The sequence below is a fragment of the Lolium perenne genome, chromosome 7 (genome assembly GCF_019359855.2).
Source record: "Lolium perenne isolate Kyuss_39 chromosome 7, Kyuss_2.0, whole genome shotgun sequence".
NCBI lineage: Eukaryota > Viridiplantae > Streptophyta > Magnoliopsida > Poales > Poaceae > Lolium > Lolium perenne.
In genome coordinates, this window is record NC_067250.2 from 121,913,340 (window position 1) to 121,930,866 (window position 17,527).

Sequence of the window (17,527 nt, forward strand, 5' to 3'; positions counted from 1 at the left end):
ATGTGCATACAACTTGTAGATACAATCTAAGCAATAAGTATAGAGCTTAAATCTAAGATCATGCCACTCGGGCCCTAGTGACAAGCATTAAGCATAACAAGATTGCAACAACAATAACTTCACAAACTTTATAGATAGACTAATCATAATGTATCATCCATCGGATCCCAACAAACACAACACCGATTACATCAGATGAATCTCAATCATGTAAGGCAGCTCATGAGATCATTGTATTGAAGTACATGGGATAGAGAGTACCAACTAGCTACTGCTAGAACCCGTAGTCCATGGGGGAACTACTCACGGAGCATGATGGAGGCGGTGGCGTCGATGGAGATGGCTTCCGGGGGCACTTCCCCGTCCCGGCAGGGTGCCGGAACAGAGACTTCTGTCCCCCGAATTGAAGTTTCGCGATGGCGGCGGCGCCCCTGGAGTCTTTCTGGAGTTTCGTCAATTGGTATCGCGTTTTTAGATCGAAAGGGCTTATATAGGCGAAGAGGCGGCGCAGGAGGGGCACCAGGGTGCCCTCCCCATAGGCCGGCGCGGCCAGGGGCTGGCCCGCGCGGCCCTATGGTGTGGGGGCCCCAGGCCTCCCCTCTGACTCCCCTTCGGCTTTCTGGAAGGTTCCGGGAAAAATAAGATGTTGGGTCTTCGTTTCGTCGAATTCCGAGAATATTGCCCGAACAGCCTTTCTGGAACCAAAATCAACAGAAAACAGGAACTGGCACTTCGGCATCTTGTTAATAGGTTAGTTCCGGAAAACGCATGAAATCATCATAAAGTGCAAGCAAAACATGGAAGTATTGTCATAAAACAAGCATGGAACATCAGAAATTATGGATACGTTGGAGACGTATCAGCATCCCCAAGCTTAGTTCCTACTCGTCCTCGAGTAGGTAAACGATAAAAAGAATAATTTCTGTAGTGACATGCTACTTACATAACCTTGATCATACTATTACAAAGCATATGTAATGAATGAAGTGACTCAAGGCAATAATCTATAGTTGCTAACAAATAGATAACATATAGCAGAACTTTTCATGAAGAGTACTTCCAAGACAAGTATCAAAAGTCTTGCACAAGAGTTAACTCATAAAGCAATAGATTCAAAGTAAAGGCATCGAAGCAACACAAAGGAAGATATAAGTTTCAGCGATTGCTTTCAACTTTCAACATGCATATCTCATGGATAATTGTCAACATAAAGTAATATGATGAATGCAAATAAGCAAGTATGTAAGAATCAATGCACAGTTAACACAAGTGTTTGCTTCTAAGATGGAAAGAAGTAGGTAAACTTACTCAACATAAAAGTAAAAGAATGGCCCTTCGCAGAGGGAAGCATCGATTGCTATATTTGTGCTAGAGCTTTGGTTTTGAAAACATAAAGAGAGCATAAAAGTAAAGTTTTGAGAGGTGTTTGTTGTTGTCAACGAATGGTAGTGGGCACTCTAACCCCCTTGCCAGACAAACCTTCAAAGAGCGGCTCCCATTTTATTTTATTTTTGGGTGGCACTCCTTCCAACCTTTCTTTCACAAACCATGGCTAACCGAATCCTCGGGTGCCTGCCAACAATCTCATACCATGAAGGAGTGCCTTTTTATTTTATTTTTATTATGATGACACTCCTCCCCACCTTTGCTTTATCAAGCCATGGCTAACCGAATCCTTCGGGTGCCGTCCAACAATCATATACCATGGATGAGTGTCTATTTTGATAAATTAATTTGGGACTGGGAATCCCATTGCCAGCTCTTTTTGCAAAATTATTGGATAAGCGGATGAAGCCACTAGTCCATTGGTGAAAGTTGCCCAACAAGATTGAAAGATAAAACACCACATACTTCCTCATGAGCTATAAAACATTGACACAAATCGAGAAGCATTTTGAATTGTTTAAAGGTAGCACTCAAGCAATTTACTTTGGAATGGCAGAGAAATACCATGTAGTAGGTAGGTATGGTGGACACAAATGGCATAGTGGTTGGTTCAAGGATTTTGGATGCATGAGAAGTATTCCCTCTCAGTACAGGGCTTTGGCTAGCAAGGTTATTTGAAGCAAACACAAGTATGAACCGGTACAGCAAAACTTACATAAGAACATATTGCAAGCATTATAATACTCTAAAATGTCTTCCTTGTTGCTCAAACACTTTTACCAGAAAATATCTAGACCTTAAGAGAGACCAATCATGCAAACCAATTTTAACAAGCTCTACGGTAGTTCTCCACTAATAGGTTTAAACTACATGAAAAAAACTTAATTATGATCTACTTGAGAGCTCAAAACAATTGCCAAGTGTCAAATTATTCAAGACAATATGAGGCATTTTCTGTTTCCAACCAAATTACAATAAGTATTGTAGCTTCCAACTTTTATCATTGAACATTAAAAGTAAAACAAAGAACAAGTGTTCATATGAAAAAGTGGAGCTTGTCTCTCTCCCAAACAAGGATTGCTAGGATCCGATCTTATTCAAACAAAAACAAAAATAAAAGCATACAGACGCTCCAAGTAAAGCACATATGATGTGACCGAATAAAAATATAGTTTCAATAGAAGAAACCTGATAAGTTGATGAAGAAGGGGATGCCTTGGGCATCCCCAAGCTTAGACGCTTGAGTCTTCTTGAAATATGCAGGGATGAACCACGGGGGCATCCCCAAGCTTAGACTTTTCGCTCTTCTTGATCATATATCATCCTCCTCTCTTGACCCTTGAAAACTTCCTTCACACCAAACTTCTCATAAACTTCATTAGAGGGGTTAGTACTCAAAAAACTTGAATCCACTTTTAGTCCTATAGTGACACATTGCAAGAACTCAATAAAACATTAGCTACAGCTCTCCACATCTAGAAAACCTCGCTTAAAGTCCACAAGAGACAATGCAATAAAAACAGAGACAAAATCTGCCAAAACAGAACAGCCAGTAAAGATGAATTTTAAAGAGGTACTTCCGTTGCTCAAATCAGAAAACTCAAAACTAATGAAAGTTGCGTACATATCTGAGGAACACGCACGTAAATTGGCAGATTTTTCTGAGTTACCTACAGAGAAAACAGCCCAGATTCGTGATAGATAGAAATCTGTTTCTGCGCAGAAATCCAAATCTAGTATCAACCTTCGATTAGAGGCTTCACTTGGCACAACAATGCAATAAAATAAAGATAAGGAGAGGTTGCTACAGTAGTAACAACTTCCAAAACACAACAAAATAGTAGCAAAATAAACACATGGGTTATCTCCCAAGAAGTTCTTTCTTTATAGCCATTAAGATGGGCTCAGCAGTTTTAATGATGCACTCGCAAGAAATAAGAGTTGAAGCAAAAGAGAGCATCAAAAAGGCAAATTCAAAACACATTTAAGTCTAACCCACTTCCTATGCATAGGAATCTTGTACACAAATAAATTCATGAAGAACAAAGTGACAAGCATAAGAAGATAAAACAAGAGTAACTTCAAAATTTTAAGCATATAGAGAGGTATTTTAGTACCATGCAAGTTTCTACAACCATATTTTCCTCTCTCATAATAATTTTCAGTAGCTTCATGAACAAACTCAACAATATAACTATCACTTATAACATGTTTGTCATGATCCATAAACACATAATTTTTATCAAGCTCAAAAATAGTGGGATTAAAACTTTCAAATCCACTTTTATCAATAATATAACATGATGATTGATCAATCTCAAGAGATATGGGACTCATAGATAAAGTCAAGAACTCTCCAATCCCATTTTCATTAGTAGTACAATTAATATTATCAAGTAACATAGGACCATCATCTAGAGCTTTATCATAAACATTCGCTACGCAAAACTCTTTAGTACCATGCATTTCGACATCAGGCACAAACAAAGCATTATCATAAGATTTATCAAAGTAGCATGGATTATCGTAAATAACAGTAGCATAATTATTTTCACAAGTTTTACTCATTGGTAATATTTCAAGAGAATCCACATGAGCATAACATTCAACCTCTTCCGGTAAGCATGGAGGACAATCAAATAGTGTAAGAGATAAAGAGTTACTCTCATTAGAAGGTTGGCATGGGTAGGTAATCCATTCTTCCTCCTTTTGTTCATCACTCTCCTCTTCTTTTTCATCCAATGAGCTTTCAGGTTCATCAATTTCCTCCTCTTTTTCATCCAATGAGCTTTCAGGTTCATCAATTTCTTCTTCCACAGGTTCCTGCAAATTGTGAGTGCATTCTTGTGCATTAATGAGTCTCTCTTTATAATCAATGATATAAGGATTATCAGTGTAACTTTCATTGCAAAAATTAAGGATAGAAGAGACATAATCTTTAAGGTCCTTACAAACAACACAAGTTTCATAATTTTTAGCCATGAAGGATTCTATCTCAGAGGCTCCCATAAATATGACAAATTGTTCTACCTCTTCGAACCCAAGATGAATATAGTTATTCCAATTATAGTTCTTAATTAAAACTTCTTCACTAAAGCCACATTGAAATTTCATATGTTTAGTATCCGCTTTAGAGCAACAATTTATATCATGGCGTTTAAGCAAGATTTTAGCAATTGTATTCAATTTTTCTATCACAACACTCATTACTTTACCAGTTCTTGATTCTCTATAATTATTATAATATTCTATAAGCTCCAAGTAGGTTGTAGGTTCTCCCATAACAGCAGTTTTTAATTTTTAGGTTTTTCAAATTTTTATGGATTTTTGGGTATAAAATAAAACGAGAGAAAAAGAAACTAAGCAAAAGTAAACTAAGCAAAATAATACTAGACAGAAATAAACTAAGCACAAATAAACTAAACAAAAGTAAACTAAGCAAAACAAAATAAAATAAAAACAAGAGAGAGGTAGAGTGTACTCCCCAGGTGAACTTATGAGTAGAGCTATGCCTCCCCGGCAACGGCGCCAGAAAACAGTCTTGATGACCCACAAGTATATATAGGGGATCGCAGCAGTCTTCGAGGGAAGTAAAACCCAAATTTATTGATTCGACACAAGGGGAGGTAAAGAATACTTATAAGTCTTAACAACTGAGTTGTCAATTCAGCTGCACCTGGAAAAGCACTAGCAACAGGGGTGATGTGAAAGTAGCAGTAATATGAGAGCAATAGTAATAGTAACACAGCAGCAGTAACAGTAACACAGAGGCAATGGCACCAGAAAATAGTTGATACTACTTCCAATGACATGTAGAACGAGTATATAATGATGAGAGATGGACCGGGGTTCCCAGCGATCTACACTAGTGGTAACTCTCCAATAAGTGACAAGTGTTGGGTGAACAAATTACAGTTGGGCAATTGATAGGATTCAAAGCATTAAGATAGAACATCAAGATTATTAATTATGTAGGCATGTTTTCCATATATAGTCATACGTGCTCGCAATGAGAAACTTGTACAACATCTTTTGTCCTACCAGCCGGTGGCAGCAGGGCCTCAAGGGAATCTACTGGATATTAAGGTACTCCTTTTAATAGAGTACCGGAGCAAAGCATTAACACTCCGTGAAAACATGTGATCCTCACATCACCGCCATCCCCTCCGGTTGTCCCGATTTCTGTCACTTCGGGGCCTTTGGTTCCGGACAGTGACATGTGCATACAACTTGTAGATACAATCTAAGCAATAAGTATAGAGCTTAAATCTAAGATCATGCCACTCGGGCTCTAGTGACAAGCATTAAGCATAACAAGATTGCAGCAACAATAACTTCACAAACTTTATAGATAGACTAATCATAATGTATCATCCATCGGATCCCAACAAACACAACACCGATTACATCAGATGAATCTCAATCATGTAAGGCAGCTCATGAGATCATTGTATTGAAGTACATGGGATAGAGAGTACCAACTAGCTACTGCTAGAACCCGTAGTCCATGGGGGAACTACTCACGGAGCATGATGGAGGCGGTGGCGTCGATGGAGATGGCTTCCGGGGGCACTTCCCCGTCCCGGCAGGGTGCCGGAACAGAGACTTCTGTCCCCCGAATTGGAGTTTCGCGATGGCGGCGGCGCCCCTGGAGTGTTTCTGGAGTTTCGTCAATTGGTATCGCGTTTTTAGGTCGAAAGGGCTTATATAGGCAAAGAGGCGGCGCAGGAGGGGCACTAGGGTGCCCTCCCCATAGGCCGGCGCGGCCAGGGGCTGGCCCGCGCGGCCCTATGGTGTGGGGGCCCCAGGCCTCCCCTCTGACTCCCCTTCGGCTTTCTGGAAGGTTCCGGGAAAAATAAGATGTTGGGTCTTCGTTTCGTCGAATTCCGAGAATATTGCCCGAACAGCCTTTCTGGAACCAAAATCAACAGAAAACAGGAACTGGCACTTCGGCATCTTGTTAATAGGTTAGTTCCGGAAAACGCATGAAATCATCATAAAGTGCAAGCAAAACATGTAAGTATTGTCATAAAACAAGCATGGAACATCAGAAATTATGGATACGTTGGAGACGTATCAGCCACCCACTCAGATTCCTTAAGCTCTCGAATAAATCCTGCCTTGCGGAGCCGATTAACTTCTTCGCCAATTGCCCTTCTCTTTGGTTCAGAAAATCGTCGCATTGATTGCTGTACTGGTTTGGCCGTTGGGTCAACATTCAGGGCGTGCTCAGCGAGTTCCCTGGGGATACCTGGCATGTCGGATGGTTCCCATGCAAATATCTCCCAGCGCTCAAAGAGGAACTCGATGAGCGCGCCTTCCTATGCGACAGTGAGATCAGCCGAGGTATTGACCGTCTTCTTCGGGTCAGTAGGGTGCACCTGCAGCTTCTTAGTTTCCTTCGTAGTGTCGAACTCATCGGATCTTACGTTTCGATTGTCGGCTGGTGGTTGTGTATGGTCTGTAACGGTATCGATCGTGTTGAGTTCTTCCTTGGCTCCAAACTTCGAGGCGATCTTCTGGAACTCCCTGTCGCAGTTGTCTGATCGAGCGAAGCTGCCGTGAACGGTTATTGGGGTCCCGTTGTTGCCTGGCATCTTCAGTTTCAGGTATGCGTAATGAGGCACGGCCATGAATTTAGCGAACGCAGGCCTGCCGAGGATGGCGTGGTACTGAGATTCCCAGTCGACTACCTCGAACTCGATCTTTTCTTTCCTGAAATTACTGGGTGTGCCGAAGACTACGTCCAATGACGTTTTTCCTAGCGAGTAAGCGGGTCGAGTCGGTATAATGCCGTGGAACCCTGTGTCAGATTCTCTTAGCATGTCGACTGTCAAACCCATTGCTCTCATTGTGCTGGCGAATAGCAAGTTCAATCCACTTCCTCCATCCATGAATACTTTCCCCATATTGTACCCTCCAATCTGCGCTTCAAGGACAAGGGCCGCGTGACCGGGCCTTGGGACAGCTTTCGGGTGATCCGCCCTGCTGAAGGTGAAGCTTTGCTCTGAACAGTTGATGAAATCCGGCGTATCAACCATGGCGACTTCCGCATATTTTACTTCTCGAGAGAACTTCTTGATTTCTCTCTTCGAAAAGCTGGTTTTATGGATCATGTTGATTTGTCCACGTAGCGCTGGGAATACTTCAGCTGGTACATATTCATCTTTTTCCATTGGCTCATATGGTACCGGTACATATGGTTCTGGCGGATGGTCGTAGGACCTTACTTTCTCCTCCATCATATGAACTCTTGATACAGCTTCGGCTCTAAGATTATCACAGAACTGTCGAATCTCTAGGAACTGTCGGCAGTTCCTCAACGGATGACTGGACTTCTCCCGACCATCTTTTGGATCATAGTAGGAGTGGAGGTAACATGGCGCCTCAAGTTGCTCCGTGGCCGAGAGGTATGGAGAACGGGTGCGACCCCTGATTGTCGATGTGTCGTGGCATCCTTGCTCGAACTGCCGAGGATGAACTACTGTTCTGCCTTCCTCCTCACGATGTGAACTTCTTCGCCTCTTTCTTTGCACAGCCGCGGTGTCGAGATTCCCTCGGTCGCTCTCCTGCGTGCTTCTGGACGAAATTTTTAGGGTTGTCGCTGAAGGGACACCCTCCGGGGGTACGGCCTTTGAGTCGGATGTGCCGGCCCTAGGGAGGCGGAGGAAGCCTCCGGAATCGATGACGAAGTGGACGCCACCGAAAATAGCCTCCGCGTCGTGAGATGACGCCATAGAGTTTGGATCAAGTGTTTCGCGGCGCGGCACGAACTCGAAGGACCCGCAGCGGACCGGATCTCTTGACTCTGCCGACGTCGGTGATTCGAGTAAAAACGCCGCGGACGTGACTGGTGCTGCCGATGCCTTGCCTTGTGCCAACAGGATTCCCACAGACGGCGCCAATTGTCGAGGGTACTCCTCGCCAATGCCCTCCGATAGGGGCTTAGGGTTGATGGAATCCTGCAAGCTGACACGAGAAATCGGTTCACAGACAAGCTGACACGTATCGATAATTTCTTGTGTTCCATGCCACATTATTGATGATATCTACATGTTTTATGCACACTTTATGTCATATTCGTGCATTTTCTGGAACTAACCTATTAACAAGATGCCGAAGTGCCAGTTGCTGTTTTCTGCTGTTTTTGGTTTCAGAAATCCTAGTAACGAAATATTCTCGGAATTGGACGAAATCAACGCCCAGGGTCCTATTTTGCCACGAAGCTTCCAGAAGACCGAAGAGGAGACGAAGTGGGGCCACGAGGTGGCCACACCATAGGGCGGCGCGGCCCAGCCCTTGGCCGCGCCGACCTGTAGTGTGGGGCCCTCGTGTGGCCCCCTGACCTGCCCTTCCGCCTACTTAAAGCCTCCGTCGCGAAACCCCCAGTACCGAGAGCCACGATACGGAAAACCTTCCAGAGACGCCGCCGCCGCCAATCCCATCTCGGGGGATTCAGGAGATCGCCTCCGGCACCCTGCCGGAGAGGGGATTCATCTCCCGGAGGACTCTACGCCGCCATGGTCGCCTCCGGAGTGATGTGTGAGTAGTCTACCCCTGGACTATGGGTCCATAGCAGTAGCTAGATGGTTGTCTTCTCCCCATTGTGCTTAATTGTCGGATCTTGTGAGCTGCCTAACATGATCAAGATCATCTATCTGTAATTCTATATGTTGCGTTTGTTGGGATCCGATGAATAGAGAATACTTGTTATGTTGATTATCAAAGTTATGTCTATGTGTTGTTTATGATCTTGCATGCTCTCCGTTACTAGTAGATGCTCTGGCCAAGTAGATGCTTGTAACTCCAAGAGGGAGTATTTATGCTCGATAGTGGGTTCATGTCTCCGTGAATCTGGGGAAGTGACAGAAATCTCTAAGATTATGGATGTGCTGTTGCCACTAGGGATAAAACATTGGTGCTATGTTCAAGGATGTAGTCACTGATTACATTACGCGCAATACTTAATGCAATTGTCTGTTGTTAGCAACTTAATACTGGAGGGGGTTCGGATGATAACCTGAAGGTGGACTTTTTAGGCATAGATGCATGCTGGATAGCGGTCTATGTACTTTGTCGTAATGCCCAACTAAATCTCACTATACTCATCATAATATGTATGTGCATGGTCATGCCCTCTTTATTTGTCAATTGCCCAACTGTAATTTGTTCACCCAACATGCTGTTTATCTTATGGGAGAGACACCTCTAGTGAACTGTGGACCCCGGTCCAATTCTCTATACTGAAATACAATCTACTGCAATACTTGTTCTACTATTTTCTGCAAACAATCATCTTCCACACAATACGGTTAATCCTTTGTTACAGCAAGCCGGTGAGATTGACAACCTCACTGTTTCGTTGGGGCAAAGTACTTTGGTTGTGTTGTGCAGGTTCCACGTTGGCGCCGGAATCCCTGGTGTTGCGCCGCACTACATCCCGTCGCCATCAACCTTCAACGTGCTTCTTGACTCCTACTGGTTCGATTAAACCTTGGTTTCTTACTGAGGGAAACTTGCCGCTGTGTGCATCACACCTTCCTCTTGGGGTTCCCAACGGACGTGTCAACCACACGCATCAAGCAAATTTCTGGCGCCGTTGCCGGGGAGATCAAGACACGCTGCAAGGGGAGTCTCCACTTCTCAATCTCTTTACTTTGTTTTTGTCTTGCTTTATTTTATTTACTATTTTGTTTGCTGCACTAAATCAAAATACAAAAAAATTAGTTGCTAGTTTTACTTTATTTGCTATCTTGTTTGCTATATCAAAAACACAAAAAAATTAGTTACTTGCATTTTACTTTATCTAGTTTGCTTTATTTACTGTTGCTAAAATGGCCACCCCTGAAAATACTAAGTTGTGTGACTTCACAACCACAAATAATAATGATTTCTTATGCACACCTATTGCTCCACCTGCTACTACAGCAGAATTCTTTGAAATTAAACCTGCTTTACTGAATCTTGTTATGCGAGAGCAATTTTCAGTGTTAGTTACTGATGATGCTGCTGCCCATCTTAATAATTTTGTTGAACTATGTGAAATGCAAAAATATAAAGATGTAGATGGTGACATTATAAAATTAAAATTGTTCCCTTTCTCATTAAGAGGAAGAGCTAAAGATTGGTTGCTATCTCTGCCTAAGAATAGTATTGATTCATGGACTAAATGCAAGGATGCTTTTATTGGTAGATATTATCCCCCTGCTAAAATTATATCTTTGAGGAGTAGCATAATGAATTTTAAACAATTATATACTGAGCATGTTGCACAAGCATGGGAAAGAATGAAATCTTTGGTTAAAAATTGCCCAACCCATGGACTGACTACTTGGATGATCATCCAAACCTTCTATGCAGGACTAAATTTTTCTTCGCAGAATTTATTTGATTCAGCTGCTGGAGGTACCTTTATGTCCATCACTCTTGGTGAAGCAACAAAGCTTCTTGATAATATGATGATCAACTACTCTGAATGGCACACGGAAAGAGTTCCACAAGGTAAGAAGGTAAATTCTGTCGAAGAAACCTCTTCCTTGAGTGATAAGATTGATGCTATTATATCTATGCTTGTGAATGATAGGACTAATATTGATCCTAATATGTTCCGTTAGCTTCATTGGTTGCACAAGAAGAGCATGTTGATGTAAACTTCATTAAAAATAATAATTTCAACAACAATGCTTACCGGAACAATTCTAGTAACAACTATAGGCCATATCCTTATAATAATGACAACGGCTATGGTAGTTCTTATGGGAATTCTTACAACAATAATAGGAACACACCCCCTGGACTTGAAGCCATGCTTAAAGAATTTATTAGTACACAAACTGCTTTTAACAAATCTGTTGAAGAAAAGCTTGGAAAAATTGATATACTTGCTTCTAAAGTCGATAGTCTTGCCTCTGATGTTGATCTTTTGAAATCGAAAGTTATGCCTAGTAGGGATATTAAAAATAAAATTGTTACTACAGCAAATGCCATCCAAGTTAGAATTAATGAGAATATAAGATTGATGGCTGAACTACGTGCTAGGTGGGATAGAGAAGAAAATGAAAAACTAGCTAAAGAGAAGAATGTAGCCAAAGTTTGGACTATTACCACCACTAGTAATGCTAATGCTACACATGTTGCTGCACCTCCTACTATTAATAATAAAAGAATTGATGTTAGCAATGTTTCCACTTCTAATGCAAAGCGCGAGAAACTGCCCGAAACTGCTAAAACTGCTGAAACTGCCTGTGATAAAACTGCTGAAATTTTTTCCAACATTGGGGATGATGATCCCATTGCTTTAGATTATAATGGTTTGAATTTTGATGATTGCCACATCTCTGAAGTTATAAAGTTCTTGCAAAAACTTGCTAAAAGTCCTAATGCTAGTGCTATAAATTTGGCTTTCACGCAACATATTACAAATGCTCTCATAAAAGCTAGAGAAGAGAAACTAGAGCGCGAAGCCTCTATTCCTAGAAAGCTAGAGGATGGTTGGGAGCCCATCATTAAGATGAAGGTTAAAGATTTTGATTGTAATGCTTTATGTGATCTTGGTGCAAGTATTTCTGTTATGCCTAAGAAAATTTATAATATGCTTGACTTGCCACCGCTGAAAAATTGTTATTTGGATGTTAATCTTGCTGATCATTCTACAAAGAAACCTTTGGGGAAAGTTGATAATGTTCGCATTACCGTTAACAATAACCTTGTCCCCGTTGATTTTGTTGTCTTGGATATTGAATGCAATGCATCTTGTCCCATTATATTGGGAAGACCTTTTCTTCGAACTGTTGGTGCTATCATTGATATGAAGGAAGGTAATATTAAATATCAATTTCCTCTCAAGAAAGGTATGGAACACTTCCCTAGAAAGAGAATGAAGTTACCTTTTGATTCTATTATTAGAACAAATTATGATGTTGACACTTCGTCTCTTGATAATACTTGATACACACTTTCTGCGCCTAGCTGAAAGGCGTTAAAGAAAAGCGCTTATGGGAGACAACCCATGTTTTTACCTACAGTACTTTGTTTTTATTTTGTGTCTTGGAAGTTGTTTACTACTGTAGCAACCTCTCCTTATCTTAGTTTAGTGTTTTCTTGTGCCAAGTAAAGTCGTTGATAGAAAAGTTCATACTAGATTTGGATTACTGCGCAGAAACAGATTTCTTTGCTGTCACGAATCTGGGCTGTTTTCTCTGTAGTTAACTCAGAAAATTATGCCAATTTACGTGAGTAATCCTCAGATATGTACGCAACTTTCATTCAATTTGAGCATTTTCATTTGAGCAAGTCTGGTGCCTCGATAAAATTCGTCAATACAAACTGTTCTGTTTTGACAGATTCTGCCTTTTATTTCGCATTGCCTCTTTTGCTATGTTGGATGAATTTTTTTGATCCATTAATGTCCAGTAGCTTTATGCAATGTCCAGAAGTGTTAAGAATGATTGTGTCACCTCTGAACATGTTAATTTTTATTGTCGCTAACCCTCTAATGAGTTGTTCTAAGTTTGGTGTGGAGGAAGTTTTCAAGGATCAAGAGAGGAGTATGATGCAACATGATCAAGGAGAGTGAAAGCTCTAAGCTTGGGGATGCCCCGGTGGTTCACCCCTGCATATTCTAAGAAGACTCAAGCGTCTAAGCTTGGGGATGCCCAAGGCATCCCCTTCTTCATCGACAACATTATCAGGTTCCTCCCCTGAAACTATATTTTTATTCCATTACATCTTATGTGCTTTTCTTGGAGCGTCGGTTTGTTTTTGTTTTTGTTTTGTTTGAATAAAATGGACCCTAGCATTCACCTTGTGGGAGAGTGACACGCTCCGCTGTAGCATATGGACAAGTATGTCCTTAGGCTTTACTCATAATATTCATGGCGAAGTTTCTTCTTCGTTAAATTGTTATATGGTTGGAATTGGAAAATGATACATGTAGTAATTGCTATAAATGTCTTGGGTAATGTGATACTTGGCAATTGTTGTGCTCATGTTTAAGCTCTTGCATCATATACTTTGCACCCATTAATGAAGAAATACATAGAGCATGCTAAAATTTAGTTTGCATATTTGGTTTCTCTAAGGTCTAGATAATTTCTAGTATTGAGTTTGAACAACAAGGAAGACGGTGTAGAGTCTTATAATGTTTTCAATATATCTTTTATGTGAGTTTTGCTGCACCGGTTCATCCTTGTGTTTGTTTCAAATAGCCTTGCTAGCCTAAACCTTGTATCGAGAGGGAATACTTCTCATGCATCCAAAATACTTGAGCCAACCACTATGCCATTTGTGTCCACCATACCTACCTACTACATGGTATTTTCCGCCATTCCAAAGTAAATTGCTTGAGTGCTACCTTTAAAATTCCATCATTCACCTTTGCAATATATAGCTCATGGGACAAATAGCTTAAAAACTATTGTGGTATTGAATATGTACTTATGCACTTTATCTCTTATTAAGTTGCTTGTTGTGCGATAACCATGTTCACTGGGGACGCCATCAACTACTCTTTGTTGAATTTCATGTGAGTTGCTATGCATGTTCGTCTTGTCTGAAGTAAGAGAGATCTACCACCTTATGGTTAAGCATGCATATTGTTAGAGAAGAACATTGGGCCGCTAACTAAAGCCATGATCCATGGTGGAAGTTTCAGTTTTGGACATACATCCTCAATCTCATATGAGAAAATTATTAATTGTTGTTACATGCTTATGCATAAAAGAGGAGTCCATTATCTGTTGTCTATGTTGTCCCGGTATGGATGTCTAAGTTGAGAATAATCAATAGCGAGAAATCCAATGCGAGCTTTCTCCTTAGACCTTTGTACAAAGCGGCATAGAGGTACCCCTTTGTGACACTTGGTTAAAACATGTGTATTGCGATGATCCGGTAGTCCAAGCTAATTAGGACAAGGTGCGGGCACTATTAGTATACTATGCATGAGGCTTGCAACTTGTAAGATATAATTTACATGACACATATGCTTTATTACTACCGTTGACAAAATTGTTTCATGTTTTCAAAATCAAAGCTCTAGCACAAATATAGCAATCGATGCTTTTCCTCTATGGAGGACCATTCTTTTACTTTCATTGTTGAGTCAGTTCACCTATTTCTCTCCACCTCAAGAAGCAAACACTTGTGTGAACTGTGCATTGATTCCTACATACTTGCATATTGCACTTATTATATTACTCTATGTTGACAATATCCATGAGATATACATGTTATAAGTTGAAAGCAACCGCTGAAACTTAATCTTCCTTAGTGTTGCTTCAATGCTTTTACTTTGAATTATTGCTTTATGAGTTAACTCTTATGCAAGACTTATTGATGCTTGTCTTGAAGTACTATTCATGAAAAGTCTTTGCTATATGATTCACTTGTTTACTCATGTCATATACATTGTTTTGATCGCTGCATTCACTACATATGCTTTACAAATAGTATGATCAAGGTTATGATGGCATGTCACTCCAGAAATTATCTTTGTTATCGTTTTACCTGCTCGGGACGAGCAGAACTAAGCTTGGGGATGCTGATACGTCTCCGACGTATCGATAATTTCTTGTGTTCCATGCCACATTATTGATGATATCTACATGTTTTATGCACACTTTATGTCATATTCGTGCATTTTCTGGAACTAACCTATTAACAAGATGCCGAAGTGCCGATTCTTTGTTCTGCTGTTTTTGGTTTCAGAAATCCTAGTAACGAAATATTCTCGGAATTGGACGAAATCAACGCCCAGGGTCCTATTTTGCCACGAAGCTTCCAGAAGACCGAAGAGGAGACGAAGTGGGGCCACGAGGTGGCCACACCATAGGGCGGCGCGGCCCAGCCCTTGGCCGCGCCGACCTGTAGTGTGGGGCCCTCGTGTGGCCCCCTGACCTGCCCTTCCGCCTACTTAAAGCCTCCGTCGTGAAACCCCCAGTACCGAGAGCCACGATACAGAAAACCTTCCAGAGACGCCGCCGCCGCCAATCCCATCTCGGGGGATTCAGGAGATCGCCTCCGGCACCCTGCCGAAGAGGGGATTCATCTCCCGGAGGACTCTACGCCGCCATGGTCGCCTCCGGAGTGATGTGTGAGTAGTCTACCCCTGGACTATGGGTCCATAGCAGTAGCTAGATGGTTGTCTTCTCCCCATTGTGCTTAATTGTCGGATCTTGTGAGCTGCCTAACATGATCAAGATCATCTATCTGTAATTCTATATGTTGCGTTTGTTGGGATCCGATGAATAGAGAATACTTGTTATGTTGATTATCAAAGTTATGTCTATGTGTTGTTTATGATCTTGCATGCTCTCCGTTACTAGTAGATGCTCTGGCCAAGTAGATGCTTGTAACTCCAAGAGGGAGTATTTATGCTCGATAGTGGGTTCATGTCTCCGTGAATGCGGGAAGTGACAGAAATCTCTAAGATTATGGATGTCTTTGTTGCCACTAGGGATAAAACATTGGTGCTATGTTCAAGGATGTAGTCACTTGATTACATTACGCGCAATACTTAATGCAATTGTCTGTTGTTAGCAACTTAATACGGAGGGTTCGGATGATAACCTGAAGGTGGACTTTTTAGGCATAGATGCATGCTGGATAGCGGTCTATGTACTTTGTCGTAATGCCCAACTAAATCTCACTATACTCATCATAATATGTATGTGCATGGTCATGCCCTCTTTATTTGTCAATTGCCCAACTGTAATTTGTTCACCCAACATGCTGTTTATCTTATGGGAGAGACACCTCTAGTGAACTGTGGACCCCGGTCCAATTCTCTATACTGAAATACAATCTACTGCAATACTTGTTCTACTATTTTCTGCAAACAATCATCTTCCACACAATACGGTTAATCCTTTGTTACAGCAAGCCGGTGAGATTGACAACCTCACTGTTTCGTGGGGCAAAGTACTTTGGTTGTGTTGTGCAGGTTCCACGTTGGCGCCGGAATCCCTGGTGTTGCGCCGCACTACATCCCGTCGCCATCAACCTTCAACGTGCTTCTTGACTCCTACTGGTTCGATTAAACCCTGGTTTCTTACTGAGGGAAACCTGCCGCTGTGCGCATCACACCTTCCTCTTGGGGTTCCCAACGGACGTGTCAACCACACGCATCAGCCCTCGATGAGGTAAAACCCTTACGTCCTGCCTGTCTGTTCTTGATTATGATGACAATGGGTTACAATGGGGTGCCGAATAGTTCGGCTGAGATCTCGGCGAGATTGCTATCGCTAGGGTTACCTAGCTCTAAGCTTTTGCTGGCTATGATCGCTAAGATTGTTCGTGTCCCTCGGCAGCCCCTCTCCTGGCCTTTATATAGGAGGCCAGGTCTCAAGGGTCCTAACCGAGTACGACTAGGTTTACAATACTTTTAGATCTAATCTTTCCTTGTTGGCCGCTTCCTTGTCTTGCCAGCCAAGGTTTCCTCCGGTGCGCTGTCCAGGTGGCCCATCTAGCCTTCGGGTGTCTTCATGGGCCTCCAATTAGTCAATACAGGATAGGGCAACGTTGGTTACTCGAAGGGTAGTGCCCACGTCAGTACCTTCCAGATCTCTCTTCCTCGCGGCCTCAGTCACCTTTTCCATAATATCCTTATTGGCGTTGTCAAGGAGCCTGGTGCTGCATCTAGTATCTTCAGATGTCACCCTATCCTCCTCCATTGGCATCGAGTCCAGATATTGCACAACATAAGCCGGAGAACCAACAGGCGGTGACGAGGAGTTTTCAGTCATCTCAGTGATGGTGGGAAGAGAAGGCCCAGTTCCAGTGGATAGAGTTTGTGAATAAGGGATAGCAGAGTTGTCAGCGGAGTATTAGCCGGTGGCATTGTTCTTTTTTCCTAAAGAATGGGGCAGGGAACCAGACATTTGTTTTGTGGAACAGCTTGAGAAGCCGCAACATTCTCCTCATGTTCTCTAGTCATAGTCTCAATAAGCAGCTCCAAACTTCCAGCCTCATCATCGTTTGATTCCTATGAATCTGATTCAGAATTAACATCAGTCACCACCACATCATCATGCTTCCTTCCATGCCCAACTGTCTCAGTATGGCTGCCCAGATTTTGCTCTTCAGAACTTTCTTCATAAATGTTACTGCTCTCATCATATCTGGCCCTTTTTGGGGAAGGGGCTCC